Below are 19,173 nucleotides of genomic sequence, written 5' to 3' on the forward strand. Positions count from 1 at the left end.
GCCTGAACCTACTGCCAGTTAATTTCTCTGGGTAACCCGTTTCATAGAATTATGAGAAAATGAATAGGTTTCCTCTGCCGCAGCCTTTTCCATTTTCTAGTAGTTGTTTTTCTGCCGAAAGCGATGATCTACTCCCTCTTTATGTTTTCAGAATTCTCAGTATGCATTGCCTTTTCCACATTTTTGGAAGTCAGGGAGGGGGAGTGTGCAATCTTGTATCTTTTCACATGGCAGAGGGGATTTGTAAGTCAACCCTGTGCGATGTGCATTCATCAGTGCTATGGAAACCCCACACTTATTTTCTCCGAATATCGAATTAAGATGCAGCGGTGACCTTTCTCTCTTTCGTGTGCAATTGCATGTAAACTATACGATTATTTCAGACTGCCTTATCATTCCTTCTGGGCTCTGTTGGTACACATAGAGATGAGCCAAATCCATTTTTTAAAAGAAATAAAACCAAACAAAAAAATTTTTCCAGAATGCAAAGGTCAGACCTAAAAAAACAGTTAAGGTTTAAGAATAATGAGGCTGCCATGGTTGCCTACAAGGCAGCTTGTGTTCTACGTTGACACAGTGCATAAAGTAAGTGGATGCTTTTCCAGTTAATTTATCTTAATTAAATGTGGTTGTCGGTGCCCATTGGGACTGTTAGGGCAGAAGACAGGGAGCCCTACAGTAGGTGGCAACAGAGTCATCCTCCTCCCTGCAGAGGGCAACACAGAGACTAAGTGAAAAGGCCAACTGACAGTGCCAGTCTCTGAACTGATAGGCCCCCATGAACCAGCCTTTACTGTTAATAAATTTTAGCCAGTATGCCAGCAGCAGGTAGGAATGCTGATGGGCTGCACACAAGAGCAGATAGGTTGCTGCCCAGTCAAGTAATTGTGGCTGACCTTATAACCCAGCCAGTTCAGGAGAAAGCAAGAGGCTGACTTTGCGGAGTGGTGGAACCACGCTGCAGCCAGAATGAACTATGCTGTCTATTTCTCCTCCTCTCCTCATGCAGACTTAAGCTGCTTCTTATTAGGGGTGCCTGCACAATGACCTCAAGGATCTCAGGCTGAATCATGGTACATCACAAACCTGAACTTCCTTGCCTATGAAGCAGGTTCATAATCCCTTTCCAGCATTCTTAAAGCACAAAGAACAACATAATTTATAATCTGAACCTGCTGCAAAAATATTTCAGCATGCAAAAATACTCCTGCCATGACCCCTTCTCTGTACCACCCACTCCCAGAACAGGAACTACTGCCCTGCATCTAGTACCTCCCAAAGCCCAGTGCTCCAAGAGATGGGTTGGGTTAATCTCAGAGACCAGCATTTCCCCTGTTATGCCTGAAGAGATCTCTGGGGCCTTGGTGCACACAGTCCAGGGCTGATCACCAGGCTAGGTTCCAAGCACTGAGCTTCAGGCTCCCCACTGAACCTTTAGAGATGGGCTCCCTAATATTAGTCTTCTGCCTGCCAGTGCAATACAGGATTGAGCTCCGAGCTGAACTGCAATCTCTTGAACTCTGTTGAATTGTGAGCATGGGGGGATGCATATTGGTCAATCAGACATTTGAAGCAACTCTAACGAATTATTTTTAAACACAGATTCTCAGAGCTAATTAGCTTCTGAACTAAATGCAAAGTGTTTGAAGATGGCACTTGCATCTCTTCACATATAATACACATGCATAATAAATACATCAAAGTGCAAATCAGCCCTGGAGGGTGGCATGGCACATGCAGCTTCCCCTGTTGTACATGTGTGCTGGGAACAGAAAGGAACTGGCTGAGCTTGTTTTTGTCTTCATAAACTGAAATTAGTTTCTGTGACCTCAGATGTTTATTGGTGATCGACCTTTCCCTATTTCTTTTACATGAGAAAACACTCCAACACACACACACACACAGAGAGAGAGAGAGAGAGAGAGAGAGAGAGAGAGAGAGAGAGAGTGTTATGCAAGGATTTGAAGCATATGGGTTGAATCATTATACTCAGTAAGGTCAGCATGATTGCAGCAGAAGGGTATAGCCAGCTTTAATGCAATCTCCTTGACACCAGTTCAAGTCCATCACGCGTCGTACCCCTGCAAATAATTCCCTTGTAAAGTATTTGTCAGAAGTGAAATGAGTTGGGAGTCAAAGCCCCACAGCTCTGCTGAATATATGACTAGCATACTCTGAGCTGGTGACTGGCAATTGCCATCCAAGAATGTCACTTTTAAAGTTGTCCTTGGAAAGGGATGTCACCCTCAATCAAAGCTTCAGCTCAGTGACAGGAAAATTAGGATGGCGCCTGCAAGAGACTCAACTCGACCCAACAGGGACGCTGAATGTTTTCAAATAAGATCATATGGGGAGTTAAATTCACTCTGTCCCAGAAGTGATATTGGTTGCAATCACCCTGTGCAAAGACTCCACACATATTTAAAAAAAAACAAAAAAAAAACATTTATTTCCAATTGACTAGTTTGCAAATAGGCAATCCTTGACTATACAGTAAGACTGTCCATCAATCAAAGAATTTAGCTGGTCAATTGCATTTAAATACATCTGTATAGTAATGAAAGATCCCTACAGGTGCCTCTTCCAGATGATGAAAGAAGGGAAAGAGCATAAAAGTTGATAAACAAAAGCTAGCTCTCATCATATGATGGAAAGTTCTCTTTTTAAAAAATAAAAATCCCAGTTGAGATAACATATCAGAACCCAAACTAAGTAAACAAACATGCCCTTAATTCTCAGACACACTGATTAAAAAATATTCCCTACTGACTAACTCAACAGAGGGGGGGAAATTAATTGGCTTAATCTAGCTATTAAACTTCACAATCATCAAGCCGAACATTTTGATTGAGGGTGACATGCCTTGCATGGTCATATTTAAAAGTGGCATTCTTGGTTGGTGAGTATGCTCAGAGTATGCTAGTCATATATTTCTTGTTTTGACTTCCAACTCATGTCAGTTCTGACAAGGGTCTCTTCACAGGACTGGGAACCTAGGAAACTGCCAGCTGCCTACACTCGCTGGTAGCAACTCATCATGTTTTCCCGTTTCAGGCAGAGTTCTTTCCCTGCCTTATTTCAAGATGCTGTGGATCAAACCTGGGACCTTCTGCAGGCAAACCACCCGTCCTACCACTAAATTGAGGTTCTCCTCATGACTATCTGGATGCAAACTAGGTGCAGGGGGGAAGGCCCAGACCCAGTGGCCTTCTGCATTCACTGGATCCAGCTTCCAGTGCACACTGAGGAAACCTGTGACCAGAGAGATGCTATCCTGTGCTCTACTGTCCAGCTCTGGCCCAAGAAGAGGGCTAAAAATAAGTAAGTTAGGGTGTTTTGTTCCACCAATAGACCAGATCATAGGAGCACAGGAAGCTGCCTTATACTGGTCCATTTAGTTCAGAATTGTCTACAGGGACTGGTTGTAGTTCTGCAGATGCAGGCACCAACTGTAGATGCCAGGGATTGAACCTGGGACCTTCTGCAGGCAAGAAAGACGCTCTGTCACTGAGCTGCAGCCCTTCAGCCCCAAAGAAAAGGTCACATAACATTCCATGACATTTATAGAAGCTTCTGAGCAAGTGTGCTTCTTGCCCTGGGCAACAGGGAGACCTGCTTTTGCCCCAGACACTCTGAGAAGCTTCTAGCATATACAAAACAGGATAATGTATTAAACATTAAAAAAATTCCTATACATAAACTGCAATTGCCTAGCCTGCATTTCCATAAGAGTCATAAGGCACAAAGCTTGATTTCAACCTTAGCTTAATTTCCAGAAGTTAAGGTTCATCAGACCTTGGCAGAGATCAGGGCCCAGGAAAGACAGGCTGTCCATCCAAGTGAGTCCGAAGCAGGTGTCTGATGTAAAGCAGCCCAAGGTCTAGGCATCAATCCTTGATACCAAGGAAGCAATCAGAGGGACTAGAAGCAACAGCTGTACTTGAATTATCACATCTCTGCTTAGTAAGTCAAGATATGAATGAGCTTCATGCATCTGCATACAGCCACTTCTACCTTTGTGTGTGCTGCAAACCACCCAGGAAGCCACAGCTGATAGCTTCTTGTCACATCTGAACCAGGAAATGACGACTTGTGAATATGCTAGGATATAAAGCATAGCTGTCAACTTTTCTTGCGAGGAATCCTATTCAGAATAAGGGAATTTCCCTTTTAAAAAAGGGAAATGTTGACAGCTATGTTATAAAGTTGACCTAACATCTTTGCCTTTCTGTCTTATTTTGCCATAGTTTCCAGGTGTAATGGGGAGGCATAGTTTACTGGAGCTACTTGGCTTGTTTCCCCATTTACACCAGGTGAGGAGCAAAGGAGCTGGGTGAAGATGCAGGAGGCTCATTCATATCTTGGCTGAAAAAGCTGAGATGTGATGGTTCTAAAGCGACTGTTCAATGTACTCGCACCAGAATCAACTTACCCAGAGAAGCAAGCTCCAGAAGCTGGGCTTTATAGGGCCTGAAGTCACCAAAAAATGGTCCTCCATAGCTGGCTGACAATTACACAGGTAGGCTAGTACTCCAGTGCAGGGAGCTGCCCTCAAAGGACAAAACTCTGCGAGTGAATCAGGGCACTAATTGTGCAAGATGTCAGAGTCTGACTGCAAGGGCCCTCACTGCAGTGAAGGGGAACTGCTGGCCAGTGGCATCAATGGGTCCATCTTGCAAGCTTCCCTGCTCACATCAGGGAAGAGCATGAGGCTCTTAATCTCAGGGCCATGGGTTCGAGCCCCATGTTGGGTAGAAAGATCCCTACATTACACAGGGTTGGACTAGAGGACTTTCAGGACCCTCTTCCAACTCTACAATTCTATGATGGCTCTATGATTGCTGCATTGCTGTGCTCTTGGCAGGGGTTATCTAGCAGGGAAATGGGGAGAGAGAAATAAGGGGAGAAGTAGCATGAAAGAGGAAAGTAGGGAAGAGAGGGAATAAGGGGGGATGATACAAGAGGAAAGTGGGAGAGAAGGGGATAAAGAATGCTCTCCCCAAGGAAGTTCCTTTTTAACCAGGCCTTTGGTTGACCTGATCAACATCCCATACTCTTTTAAAATGTAGCTCTTTGGGGGGGGGGGTATTATTGGGTTATTACTTCTATTTTTATTTTATATACTATGATCCTTTTATGTGAACTGTGCTAAGTCCTCTGGGTATAGGGTGGTATATAAATTCAATGAAGAAGAAGAAGAGAAGGGGGGGGGAGAAACTGGTAAGCAAAGTTTGTGAGAAAAAGAGAATAGCTTAAAGAAAATGGGTGGTGCACTGCCAGCTCAGGTCTCATCTACAGCCCCAACCCCCCCCCCCCCATGCGTCCCTGAGAGATTCCCCCTGAAGGAATGCACATCTGCATTTTGGGGGTCCTGAAGCTTGAACTGTTCTGGGGGCCCCTTCGCAAGCAGCAGCGAGATCTGGGTAATCACTGTTGCCTTCTTCTGGGGTTGTTCCACAACAGATCACCACATTTTATTTTTTAATAACTATTATACCTCAGATTGGGACGCGGGTGGCGCTGTGGGTTAAACCACAGAGCCTAGGACTTGCCGATTGGAAGGTCGGCAGTTTGAATCCCCGTGACGGGGTGAGCTCCCGTTGCTCGGTTCCTGCTCCTGCCCACCTAGCAGTTCGAAAGCACGTCAAAGTGCAAGTAGATAAATAGGTACCGCTCTGGCAGGGAGGTAAAGGGTGTATCCGTGTGCTGCTCTGGTTTGCCAGAAGTGGCTTAGTCATGCTGGCCACATGACCTGGAAGCTGTACGCTGGCTCCCTTGGCAAATAAAGAGAGATGAGCGCCGCAACCCCAGAGACGGTCATGACTGGACCTAATGGTCAGGGGTTCCTTTACCTTTACACCTCAGATTTTGATCAAAATTGCTGTACTGAATTATCTCACATGTCAAAGTCACTGGTGTGAATAAATATTTCCTATGCCCTATATTTTCCAAGTTATGAAGGGGAGTGAAAATTAAGGAAATGTTATACAGTGGTACCTCCGGTTATGAACTTAATCCATTCCGGAGGTCTGTTCTTAAGCCGAAACCGTTCATAACCCAAGGCACGCTTTTGCTATAATGGCGCCTTCCGTTGCTGCCGCACCGCTGGGGCGTGACTTCCGCTCGCATCCCAGAGCAAAGTTCACAACAAGGCGCATCTACTTCCGGGTTAGCAGAGCTTGTAACCCGCAGTGTTCACAAGGAGGATGGTACGTAACACGAGGTTCCACTGTATACATGCATGAATAAATTCACTTCTGGGGCCCCTCTGGGATTAAGGTTCCTGAAGCTTTATTAGTTTCCTAGTAGATCTGCCTCTGAGCCCTTATAATAAAAAAGTATCCCACCCACTACCTTACAAAGTCGGACAAGTCAAGGTTAGCTTACAAGATTGGCAAAAGGAAAAAAGAAAAGAAAAAGAAAAAAGGTCCCACTTTCGCACCTACAATGATCAAGCTTAATATGAGAATGTAACAGGCAATAAACATGGAATTAACACTAAGAGACTAGAATTGAATCCTACTTAACACAATTAATTTGAATCTAAATGTGCACCAGAAATAAAAAAGCACAAATCTACATATAAAAAGGGACAAACTCCAATATAATCTAATCAAGTAATAAAAGGAGCTATTTTCCACTTTCTCTTTAATTTGCAGATATTTCCAGTTCACTCACTCCTATAATTTATTTTCTTGTGCATTAGGGAACTAACTAATTTTTTTAAAAAAATGAAATATAGAAACACATTTTCCATAAAATTGCATATAACCTTCTGCTAGGTGTAAAACTAACTTGACAAAGCAATAAACAAAACAGAAAAGTAGCTATTAAATCCCAATGGTAAAATATTTCCCTTATCACATTTTTTCTTCTTTTTTTTCCTTTTGCAAATTGCTCAGCTAGCTTGCTGGTTTCAGGTTCCTGCTTAATTAAAAATGTGGCCTTGTTTAAGTAACACTCTCATAATTTGTGTATCAAACTTTTGACACAAAGCCATTAAAATTCATAAATATTGCTGTCCAGTGGAAATGAAATTAGGTTTGTCTTCCCACTTAGGTGTACCTTGTCAACATTAAGAGAAGCCCATCTATTGCCATTAGCTTCAATTTACATAAATAAATATGCCTGCTTTGTGGTAAATTAAAAAACAATGGAGTTTTGGCACAGCTTCCCAAGTCTCTAAGCTGCCCATTTGCTACCAAGCCTAATTTGGGGTGTTGCTACTGACATCTAAAGCCCTATACAACTCGGGGCCCTCTTAATTCATCAACTGTCTTCTCCCCTATAGTCCAGTCCATCCACTGAGATCTGCAAATAAGGTTGTTCCAGCACCTGTGCAGGTACATCTTCTAATGACCAGGGGGCAGTCCTTTTCTGTCCAGCCTCCAGAGCTACCTCCCGCTAAGGTACAATGGGCTCCATCTGTGACAATGTTCTGGTGCATGCAAAAAATCTAGCTGTTCACCTGAGCATTTTTCACAGCCAAGATTTAAGTGATGACTTAGAAACACAGGGAGCTGCCCTATACTGAGACTATTGACCCATCTAGCTCAGTATGCACACACTGATTGGCAGTGACCGTGCAGGATTTCAGGCAGGAGTCTTTCCCAAGACATGCCTGAAGATGCTGGAGATTGAACCTAACCTGAGATGCTACAGAAGTATAGGTACTTGGATGAATGAGTTTCCTACTGGTGTATCAGATGAACAGTATACCAGCTCTGTAAGAATTGTGGAGTTAGGAATGCAGAAGCACCTTGCTAGGCTGAAATCATTCCTGTTCTCCTCTCCAGTTAAACAAACCAAACCAAAAATCATCCAGGTAATTGCAGCTGAGACAGCTTCTTCGCTTCATTCATTCCAGCGTACTCCCCAGGAAACAAAAGTTAGCAGATGTCTTATCAATAAGCACCAGCCATTTCTTCATCTATAGCACTCTTCGAGAGCCTAAAGACATGGAGAATTAATCTCTTGCATTTGCCAGATGTCATAGGAGCAGGAGCTGCTTCTTGATCCACTTGTCTTCTTCCCTGCCTTGGGTTATATTCAGCACACTTAGTATTAGCTCAATGGCTTTTTATGTTGATTATCATCCTGTTGTCATAAATAAGAGGCTGGCGTGCATAAGAGATGCAATTAAGGGCAAACAACATCAGATGCTGTGGGAGGAAAGGTCTCGTTGAATACCACTTCAGCTTTGAAAATGCCCTGTGCATTGATAAAATCTGTAGCACTTCACAACCGTTACTCACCAACAGGCGAATGTTCACATGGCTTTAGAATCTTATTGCGCCTGGATCTTCAGAGTGCAGTGGTGGTCGGGGATGTTTTTCACCAGTTCTGGATGGGGAAATAGCTGTTAAAAAAACAGTTCTATGAACTGATTACATTATGTATTAAATGTAGGTAAGTACCATAGAAGCATGTGAAAGGGTAATGGGGTCATAACAAAAGAGGTCTCTCATGGAAAACTACCAGCAGAGCAGACACCAACAGGACACTTTTGAAGGAAGAGTGAGGGGAAGCCCTGTGGCTCAGTGGTAGAACATCTGCCTTGCATGCAGAAGGTCACAGGTTCAATCCCCAGCACCTCTAGGTAGGCTAGAAATGAAATCACTGCCAGTCAGTGTAGACAATACTGAGTTAAATAGACCACTTGTCTGACTCAGCATAAGGCAACTAGGAGAGAGCCCTACCCAAAAGCCTGGGGAGCCATTGCCATTCAAGGTAGACAATACTGAGCAAGATGGACCAATGGTCTGATTCAATATGAAACAGCTTCCTGTGAATCTGGTGAACCTAATGGAAATGGACACGACTTACTAGGGCTGAAGAAGACAGGTGCTTTGGTGCCAGAGGATTTTCAAGGTGATCCCTCTCATTGCTAAGTCCAGTTGCATCTTTGCTCTGAGTCACTGTGAAACCTGGCATTTTCACAGGTTTCAAATACTTATGACAAACATATTAATAGCTGGCAACCAGTGGCAGGCAGAGCCAACTGTGAATGCAGCCACCCTTCCTCTGAGTTAAAAAGCGGATGAAATGACACAGCAAAGTAAGGTATATATCAGGTTCGTGGGCTGTGCAGACATGAACTGAGGTAGCAGCAGGGCTGGCCCAAGACATTTTTGCACCTGAGGTGAAGCACAAAATTGCATCGCCTTTCCCTGCCAGGAAAGAAGGGGTGAGTGAATATCTACATTACGAACAATGGGGGAATAAAGATCAGGAACAAGAGTAGGAGTAGACCGTGGGAGGAGAAATATGAATCCCTGTGACCCACGTGTGTGGGGTGAATAACAAAATAATTGGCTGCGTGCCTGGATTCAAAATGCAGGGCTAAGCAGACTCTCCCACAGGAGAGAGTCCTCAGTAGCAGAGTTTAACCTCACAAAGTCAAGCAGCACAGTGAAGCCTTAAGAATGTAGCCTTAAGAATGTTCTACCCTTCTTGCAATGAAAAGACCACACACTTTTTAAATATTTTACTTACAAAATGTTCCAAAGGTTAGGTTCATGCATTTATCCAAGCAGTAGCAAGGAGAACACCGACAGAATGCTCTTGGGCAGAAAATACAGGAAGACAGCTTCAAACACATGTTCTAAGCTCGGCACTTGCTTTAGGCATGTATTCCTTGGTCAGTTAAATGGTGTAGAGGGAGTGAGAACAGGAAGAGAAGGCTTCACTTCCTCTCATTGGAAAAGACAGGGCATGACCTAGCTGAGTCTAGGACTCCAGCTCTATTGTCTTAACCCCTTCATGCACTAACTGGCAATCATACATAGTTATGTTTGACTGCAATTTCCCACAGAGACCAGGAGACCTCCTATTTCTTTTGACAGCAGCAAAATTGACTATAGTTGAATTTTGGAGATCCTTAGAAGCAGATGTGACAAAGGACTGGCATGAACAAACCTGGCAACTTGCTCTCATGGATAAATTGGCTCGGCAATTAAGAGACAGGAGGACTCAGCACACATAGGAATTTTGTCCCTAATTTTTTTGTACAATATGCTGCTCCTCTTGTACATGAATGCCATTCTCCATTGGTACATAATTACCCTGGAAAAACTCTTCCATTTGACTGACTGTAACTTGGAACACACTACAGAAGTATTGCTTTCCCCTGTCTCCTTTGTTGCTGCTATTTTTCCTGTCCTATTGCTGTATGAAATATAAAAGCAATATGAAGTTATCTTTTTTAAAAATAAAAAAGAGACAGATTCACCCATCTCTGTCTTGGAGAAACTGTTGCAGAATTTCTCCTCTCTCTCCCGCCCCTACCTCATTTCCATGCCCAAAAATACTGTGGGAAATTTAAAGAGGCCATTTCAGAACAACCCTAAAGAAAAAAAGGATAGCAGCTGCTTGATGAAAGGCAGAAGCCTGTCCTTACAGATGACCTCCACAAGTTTTAAAAATATGAGGATCTTATTAAGGACAGAAAACAAAACACTACATACAAAAGAAACCCTGGGTTTTTCTAATTTGTTATTGATCTTCTGAAACAGTGCAAAGAGAGTTTTAAAAGGCTCATAAATACTGAGATCAAAAACTGCCTTAAACACAAATATTTCATAAAGTTTTCCCAAAAGGAAGACACAATTGCTTTTTTAAAAAATTCTTCCCTAGCCCACAAACCTTAAAAATTTGGATCATGTTGTGACTTCTTCCCAAAATTGTTATGATCAGTCACTTTAGACCTCCAGGCAGAGCCACATAATTTTTCTAGTCATTTTTGTGCAGTGATGCACTCTTCTTTCTAGCTTTTAGCATATGCCATTCTTACAATTGGGTTGCAATCCAGGCCCAGTTGGGTTGCAATCCAGGCCCAATTCAATGCACTAATGTTGCTGCCTCCATCCACCTTGGGTATTAAGATAGGCAGAGGTATTAAGAAATGCCCTCTTAGAAGCTCCGCCACACTTAGATGTTTGGGGGTGGCAGCCTGGGAGAGGGCATTCACTGTGACGTGCAGCAAATTATGGAATTCCCTCCCCATAGATGTGTATCTGGCACTTTCTTTTTTTCTCAGATGCCAAACATACATTTTCACACTGGCTTTTGACAGCTTAGATATGTGTCTAGTAGATTTGAGCAAAGCCCAGATCCCTCATCAAATTGGGAAGATTCAGACAGATTTGAGCTTTGGCCAAATTGGGCTGAGACAACTCCAGATTGCCCCAAGGCAGGCCTGCCCACTCAAAGCAATGCAGGGCCAAAATGCAGGGCTGCTTTTGAGGCGGGACACAGGGGAGAGGAGAGGCAGGCAAGCAGGCAGACTCTGCAAAGAGCAACACAGGGATGTTGAAAGAGGGCTTTCAAACTGCTCCTCACTACATTGTGGCTATGCATGCCTGTTCCCAAAAGGGGAGCAATCCATAGTTAAATGTAAGGTAAGGTTAAGGTAAAGGGACCCCTGACCATTAGGTCCAGTTGTGACCGACTCTGGGGTTGCGGCGCTCCTCTCGCTTTATTGGCCGAGGGAGCCGGCATACAGCTTCTGGGTCATGTGGCCAGCATGACTAAGCCGCTTCTGGCGAACCAGAGCAGTGCACAGAAACGCCATTTACCTTCCCGCCGGAGCAGTACCTATTAATCTATTTGCACTTTGATGTGCTTTCAAGCTGCTAGGTTGGCAGGAGCAGGGACCAAGCAACGGGAGCTCAACCCGTCGCAGGGATTCGAACCGCCAACTTTCTGATCGGCAAGTCCTAGGCTCTGTGGTTTAACCCACAGCGCCACCCGCGTCCCATAGTTAAAAGTAGAAGTCGGCAAATGTGTCCTTCTTTTTGCTCTTCAAAATATGGCAACCCTGGTTTGTGTGATAGCTGTGCTTCTGGGGCTAGTCCTTTGAGCCCTTCCCCTTGATGTTCCTTGTCCTTGTCTCCATTGCTCAACAAAGATGGATATCCACTGTTGGGACAGACAGCTACTGCTGTCTGTCACAATCATCTGGCATCCTGTTCTGTTGCATGGAAGTTCCATTAATCTGCCACACCAAGAAGCCATTGATAAACCTATTAAAGCTAACCGCTATTTATTTACAGTTGGAAATTCCACAATTTAACCATGCATTGTATGAAGTATTGCCTACACCCTCGTATCATGAGTGGGAAGAGGTAGGTGCCCACTGATCACAAGATTTCTCTGTTTTTCTTCTCCTTCTTCCCCCCACGTTGAATGTTTTATTACAGTCAAGGAGGATCCAGAAAGAACTGGATTTTCCTTGTGCAATTTAAGTTATTTCTCCCATGTTGCCTTGACATTCCAGCATGCGATGATGCATCTTGTTAGGACGTAGGTGGGATTTTCTCACAAAGAAGCTACATGGGATTTGGAGTGGGTGGGCAAAAAGAGTGCTGAATCTAAGAAAAGGTTAATAAGACTATATAATATCATCTCACTTTAGGGGGCTGGAGGCAGATTGGAAGAGTGGGAAGTGGGGGCAATCTGAAGCAAATGCTGAAGAATTAAGAGTCAAGCTGCTATGGAAACGAAGGAGATGGAGGGGGGAGTTGAATCTTTCTAGAGTAACGGCCACTGCAAGACTTTTAGGAGCAGGAGATGATCTGAAAACGTTTTTGTTTTTTAACCCCTGGGCAACTTTTTTCAAACCTTAATGATCTTGATGAAAGATGGGGATGAAAATAGCTGTGCAAGTGGGTAGGTGGCATGGCACTGTCTCTCGCTGGAGAATAAGGGAGGAAACCTGGCTACCTGAAACAGGATAGCTAGCATAGATAGAATGGAGGTTTCTAGAAAGGTCTTTTTTCCCTTGGGCACTCTGTACCTACCTCTTTAATTAGCTGCAGTCACACAAACAGAGCAATCCAATCCCTTGTTGCATCAGATGGAGGGGTGGAGTTGAGGGGAGATGTTCCTCTGCTGGTGTAGCATTACCACTTCTGCCTGCCAAAGGTGTATCAAAGGGGCAGGACTGAGCTGAGCTCCCCAACCTTGACCTGAAAGACTTTAATTCTGCAGAAAAGACCACAATAATAATATTAACTCCCATGCTCCTGCAATGTGGGGTTGAGTCACACTGATGCAGCTGTCTCAGAACCTAAATCATCAGCAACTCCAAGAAGACCCCAAGGCCTGAGTGAAGAGGTACATCTTCAGTACCTGATGGAACCAGAGGATAGATGGTTATTGACGGATCTCTAGAGGCAGCACGACAACTGAGGAACCCTCAAAAACATCACCTCTCATGCCGTTAGTGCCAGTGTTGCCCCTGTAGAACTCAGCAGGGAGAAGGATGGAGACAAACCTAGAATGAGCTGGCTCCATTTATCACTGGCTTTGGCTCCACCTATTGCTAGTCTCCCCGCTGTCCAATGGATACCAGCCACCACTGCATCCCTCATCCGGCTTCCAAACGTTCTAAAGGCATTGAACATACAATTTCAAACTTAAACAAAAATAGATTTTATCAGAATCTTCAGTTGGGGGCCAGACAGCAAATTCCACGCAAGTACAGCTTTTGAAAGGGTGCATGGAATATGACTGGGTTTGGGAGACTGACTCCCAGCTTAAAGCTTGCATTTCCTTATTGACAACCTTCTAGTGGCCAGTTAGCAGGACCAGGGAAAATGTTGGTGGGCCCAGAAGAAACTGTGTATGGCAGAATGGCTGGGATACCTTCATATAGTAGGTTATGTTCCAACTATATGTACACACAAACACACATATACATACCATACACCTCTCCATCTGAGCAAGGAAGAAGCATGATCACAATTCAAGGAAAACTTCCAGGCAAGTAAAAGCACTTGAGGAAGACCAGTGAATGGTGTGGCCCTGAGGCAAGTGTATGTGCCCCGAGGAGAGTCTCAAGGGTAGGGTAGAGAGGCCTGGGGGAGGGGGCACATGTGGCCAACAGGATATCCACCCTGTGATCTTTGGATGAAGGACAGGATAGCTCAGTCAGTAGAGTATTGGACTCTTAATCTCAAGGTCATGGATTTGAGACCCACATTTGGCAAAAGATTTCTGCATTGCAGGGGGTAGGGATAGATGATCCCTAGGATCCCTTACATTTTGATGAGTCTAATTAATAAATAAAATAATGATAAAATGGCCCCCACCTAGAATACACCTAGACCCCACTATCTATATGGGCCAGACTTTGCCCCCTGGTAGTTTTCACCCATGAGTTTTTTGTGCCCTATATTAAACAATGCATAAAATCAGATCTGCTTAGTAAAATGTGCATTCATTCTGTGTCTAACCTAATCTTCCATTTTTGTTAACTAACCTAATCTTCCATTTTTAAACCAAAGGTGGTCTGGTGGCAAAAAGAAAGGCAAGAAAAAAACCTGGCATGTGATGAGTTGATCCTTTCGAAAATGTTTTCCGCACAAGACATTTCTCACCATATGCTTTACAAGTTGTTTGCTAGCAATGTGGTGGATGCTAATAATATATCCAGTACAAATTCTGCTGGTTTATTTTTATGATTCAAGCAACATTTGGTTTATCCATTTGAAGACAGAGAATTTACACACACACACAGCCTATTACTGAACTGTAGAATCTACAGGATCTGAACTGTAATAGCGTGGGGTCTTTAGGAGTCATCTCATTCATTTTCAACAGACAATATCTCCAGGACTCATATTCTGCTCTTTTTTGATGCAGTCAAAGGGCCAAGGTACATTGGTTTTAAGCTAACATTAATTTTCTTTAAGGTTGAAATGAATGGATTTCCTCTATGCAGCTACAGGTGAACTTTCCAAAAAGAAAGGATAAGCCTGTTGCACCAGGTTATGCTTGTTCCAATAGCATTCAGGAAATTGGAAGATGGGCATCATCAGTGATCCGAATGTTCAAAACAAACACTCATAGCCTCTCCTGCATCTGGCAGTTCATTTCCTAATATCCTAGTCAAAACTAAATAAATAAATATTAGGACATATTTGCACTAAGATGCAGTGGATTTTTGTGACTTTAATAATAATAATAATAATAATAATAAGTGTGGAGAACTGAATTTAAGACTGGAGAAGCAAGAATCTAAAATTTGCTCATTCCTAGCATCTTCATAGGGACGCGGGTGGCGCTGTGGGTTAAAGCCTCAGCGCCTTGGGCTTGCCGATCGAAAGGTCGGCGGTTCGAATCCCCGCGGCGGGGTGCGCTCCCGCTGTTCGGTCCCAGCGCCTGTCAACCTAGCAGTTCGAAAGCACGTCAAAGTGCAAGTAGATAAATAGGTACCGCTTACTAGCGGGAAGGTAAACGGCGTTTCCGTTTGCGGCTCTGGCTCGCCAGAGCAGTGATGTCACACTGGCCACGTGACCCGGAAGTGTCTTCGGACAGTGCTGGCCCTCGGCCTCTTTGAGTGAGATGGGCGCACAACCCTAGAGTCTGTCAAGACTGGCCCGTATGGGCAGGGGTACCTTTACCTTTACCTAGCATCTTCATCCTGCAGTAGCACCTTCACACCCATCATTTCCAGCTCCAATGGCCTTCTGGCCTTCTCCCATTGTGAGAAGTGAAGTTACAGGGAACCACTCTGTGGAACACCCTCTCAGCAGAGGTCAAGGAGATAAATGACTATATGACTTTTAGAAGACATCTGAAGGCAGCCCTGTACAGGGAAGCTTTTAATGGTTGCTTTTTTAATTGTGTTTTTAACATTTTGTTGAGAGCCGCCCAGAGTAGCTGGGGCAACACAGATGGGTGGCATGTAAATAATAATAACATCATCATCATTGGAAATAAATTCCAAAAGGTTTTGTTTGTGGTTTCCTGCTTGTTTGGTTTTGGGGAGAAGATCTCTTACAACTTCAAGAGGCACAAATCCTGCAACTGCATTGAAAAAAATGAAGGAGGCACTTAACAACATCCCCATACTTACTCGTGTCATTTCCTCTTCCTTGATTCCTATAATTGAATAGCCTTGTAGGATGTCACTCTTACAGGTTGCCATGAGCCCCGCAGTACTGTCAGGATCAAGCTTGAGTTAGCAGGTTCTAGCAGAGGAGGAGGAAGAAGGCGGTGGCTGAACTGTGGAAACCTGAGTTGGAAGAGAGGGGGGCTTTAATTGTTTTGGAGGGGGAAGAATGGATGACGGTTCTCTCCACTGACCTGTCTTTGGACCTTCCCAGCAGAGAATGGCAAAGGCCTTCCTCCAGGAAGCAGGGGGCAGCATCCACTGAACAGGAGGGTTCATCCAGTTCTGAACTTCTTGCCCTACTCCTGAATCACAGCTCCTGTGTCATCAGTCTGTTGCTGAACCTTTACCAATTACTTGAATGAATATGGATCTCTTCCAAGTAAGAGCCCCTGCCTGCATGCTTTGGGTGGAAGCCTGGATATTTAGCAGAATGTAGAATGCGCACTCACTTCTTTTGCCTTTCTGGCTTCTTGTATTCTGATTATTAGTATTATTTCCCCCTGTCTGTCCCTTTCAACTTTTCCAGCCACTGAGCTTTTCCAATCACTGCCTTCCCACTTTGTTCCACTCAAGTCCAGATTGATATTTCCTTCCCAGCCATGAAATAGTCTGTTCCTGTCACCCGGTGTTCAGCACGTACGGTCAACATTTCTCGGCAGAAGAGAGCAGTCAGCAGGAGAGCTTGTTTCTCGCTACATAATAAATGCTTTGGCACCAGTTCTGGGCATCCATCTGTTTTGCCAAAGACTCTGCTAAAGACAAGCTTCAGGCTGGAGGAGAAAAGCAAAGACTCCCATAAAATATTGTTTTCATTATGTTGCAGACTCCTCTCCCACCTTCATGCACACACACACACACCTGTCAGAAACCAAATATAGAGTGTCATTATTCAATAAGGCATCATGACTGGAGCACCCCCTTATAGGCACAGCAATTGTCAAGGTTGTGCACAGCCAAGAAACTCCAAACACTTCCTTGCAGCCCAATCTATCTTTTCCTTCTCTAAATGGATGGTCATTATAATTGCACTGTAAAAGGTAAAGGTAAAGGGACCCCTGACCGTTAGGTCCAGTCGCAGACAACTCTGGGGTTGCACGCTCATCTCAATCTATAGGTCAAAGGAGCCGGCGTTTGTCCACAGACAGTTTTTCCGGATCATGTGGCCAGCATGACTAAGCTGCTTCTGGCGAAACCAGAGTAGCGCATTGAAACACTGCTTACCTTCCCGCTGGAGCAGTACCTCTTTATCTGCTTGCACTTTGACTTGTACTGCAGTATCATTCAAATGTGTAGATATCTTTAGCTTGGATCCAAACTTTGACGTAGTTTATTGAAAGGGCACTGTCTGAAACTATGTGGAGGAGGAGATAGCAATAGCATATTTAAACCAGGCAGACTGTGGAGGAGGGGCTTATGGTAGGGATGGGTTAATCTATCCATTTCACTTTTGCTCAGCTTCTCATTTTTCCAGTTTCCAGTTCTCCGCATTTCTGCATCAGTCTGCATTTTTTTAATTAAAAAAAGCCATCGTGAGAATTTGCCAGCATTTTAGTATACATTTTTGATACTCATGACATATTTTATGCTGTTTCCCTTATCTCACATGGGTTTTCCCCAGAATATAATGAATTTTTAGCATGTTAATTTCATTAGTGCATGTGTTTTTTATGCACACTTACTTCTAATATACACAATTTTGTTCCCATCATTTGGAAGAATGACATTTGGAGAAGTGTGAATTTTGAAGTGTAGCTGTGTTTCAGTTTGGCATTTGGAGAACTATAGGTTCCCTATCCTGTTATAAAGTTTAGGGCTTACAGCTGCTAATGCACACACACACCAGCTACTTTTAAGTACAAAAAACACAGGGGCTCAAGGATATGCACAGATTTGCCACTTAAATTTGAGATCTGAAAACTACCAGATGTCAACAAACCTTCAGCATTTGGGACTAAATCGAGAAGTATATTTTATTTATACATAGGGGAATCTATAATAATAGGCCATGCTGCACTAATGTAGCCTGCAGCAGTGAACTGTGCAATTTTGATTCAAATTAAGTCAGTGCCTCTCAAATCAATATCACTCACTCATATTTCTATCAACAGCTGACACATTCATTGAGAAAATGGTTTTTTATGCATCCAAGGAAATTGTACTTCAGGCTTCTTTAGATGGCGCACACTTGATGAATGGAGTCTGCACTTCCATTATGTGGGAGAACATTTGATTTCTTCAGTGTTGGCATTGTGGCATCTTGTTATCTTACATCCCCCATTATCAGTCCATTCATTTCAAGCTTATTCTTTCTACATCACCTTTCTCACCCTTTGTAACAGATGTACTGTACTATGTACTCTGACTGAAACAGATAATAACAACTCAACTGTCTCCCTTGAGTCAAAGTCTCTCTGTGTGTGTGTGTGTTTCAAAGAAAAGATGGCTTGGCTGATGATAAGTATAAGCAAAAATAACTACTAGACAATATAATAATATAAGGATCTGAAATGGGAAGACTGACAAGGGAAAAGGTCACATATATCTTTTGGTTATAGCTTGAAGAAAGTTGAGAGAAACTTTCGTAATGGTTTTCAGCTCCCTCTTTTCTTCCTTCATTACCAACTCTGGTTTCTTCCTTGTTCTTAGAGAAGGCAGGTGAGCCAGGTAACATGTAATATGATGTCATAATAAAGTACAGACATAAGAATTCTAATGCTATGGCAGAGGAAAATGTTTCCCTGTACACTTTCTTCACACCATGCATAATAGTATATGCCGCTTGCCTTTTCTTTAAACTAAAGAAAGCCCCAAATGTTGTAACCTTTGCCCATAAGGGAATTGCTTCAAGCACTTGATGAGTTCGTTTTTCATTTTCTGAGATAGTGGAGTTTGAGACCATTGAGAAAAGCAAGCAAGTGGACATCAGCAGCACTGGCAAGGAAGGGGTGGTAGTGAGCACACTCATGGAGGGGGGTATACCGAGAAGAGCCTCAAATGCATCAACATCTACCAAGGATCACAGGTTTACAGAATCATAGAACTGGAACAGATGTTGGAGGTCAGCTTCCAATCATCTACTCAGCACAGGAAACTTGCACCTGGAGCATCCCTGACAGGTGGTCCTCTGGCTTCTGTTTAAATGCCTCCAGTGAATGAGGGTCCCATCAGCTTCCTCCAGGACAGTCTGTTACACTATTGAACAAATGCTACCATTAGGAAGTTCTCTGACGTTTAGCTGCAATTTGCTTCCCTATGATTTCCGCCCACAGATT

The 19,173-nt window shown here is 43.6% G+C and overlaps 1 long non-coding RNA gene across 1 annotated transcript; it reads right to left on the reverse strand.

The window, feature by feature from the left end:
- Nucleotides 1-6,704: 6,704 nt before the first annotated feature.
- LOC310668994 lies at nucleotides 6,705-18,829 on the reverse strand. Its single transcript, XR_014506951.1, has 5 exons — nucleotides 18,289-18,829; nucleotides 15,414-16,671; nucleotides 9,496-15,038; nucleotides 8,256-8,359; nucleotides 6,705-8,162 (listed from the first exon to the last, which is right to left on the reverse strand). It is a non-coding gene; the product is annotated as an uncharacterized lncRNA (long non-coding RNA).
- Nucleotides 18,830-19,173: the final 344 nt, after the last annotated feature.

Source organism: Podarcis tiliguerta (assembly GCF_965153285.1).
Source record: "Podarcis tiliguerta genome assembly, chromosome: Z".
NCBI lineage: Eukaryota > Metazoa > Chordata > Lepidosauria > Squamata > Lacertidae > Podarcis > Podarcis tiliguerta.